Source organism: Penaeus monodon, chromosome 25, assembly GCF_015228065.2.
Source record: "Penaeus monodon isolate SGIC_2016 chromosome 25, NSTDA_Pmon_1, whole genome shotgun sequence".
Taxonomy (NCBI): domain Eukaryota; kingdom Metazoa; phylum Arthropoda; class Malacostraca; order Decapoda; family Penaeidae; genus Penaeus; species Penaeus monodon.
Window position 1 is genome coordinate 29,686,187 of NC_051410.1, and position 326 is coordinate 29,686,512.

Below are 326 nucleotides of genomic sequence, written 5' to 3' on the forward strand. Positions count from 1 at the left end.
AAAAAGATCGGTGGGTTTACAACGAAAAAGGTTTTGCTTTGTCTGAAAAGGGTGCCAACGGGAGGACGGGTCGGAAAAAATTTTGGGAGTGTGGATAAGTATTTTTGAAACCCCCCTTTTCCAAAAAGATTTTGAGAAAAAAGAAGGCTTTTTGTTAGGTTTTAAAGGTTTCCCCAAAATGCCTTCCATTGAGCCTACAAGGCTAGCGGTCACGAGGGCATGTACAGGAAAATTACATGGGGAAATATTGTTTGATCTGGGAGTTTCATGACCTAGAATCCCCGTTTATTTTGGGAGTCATAAAATTTTCCCGATTTTGAATTTGG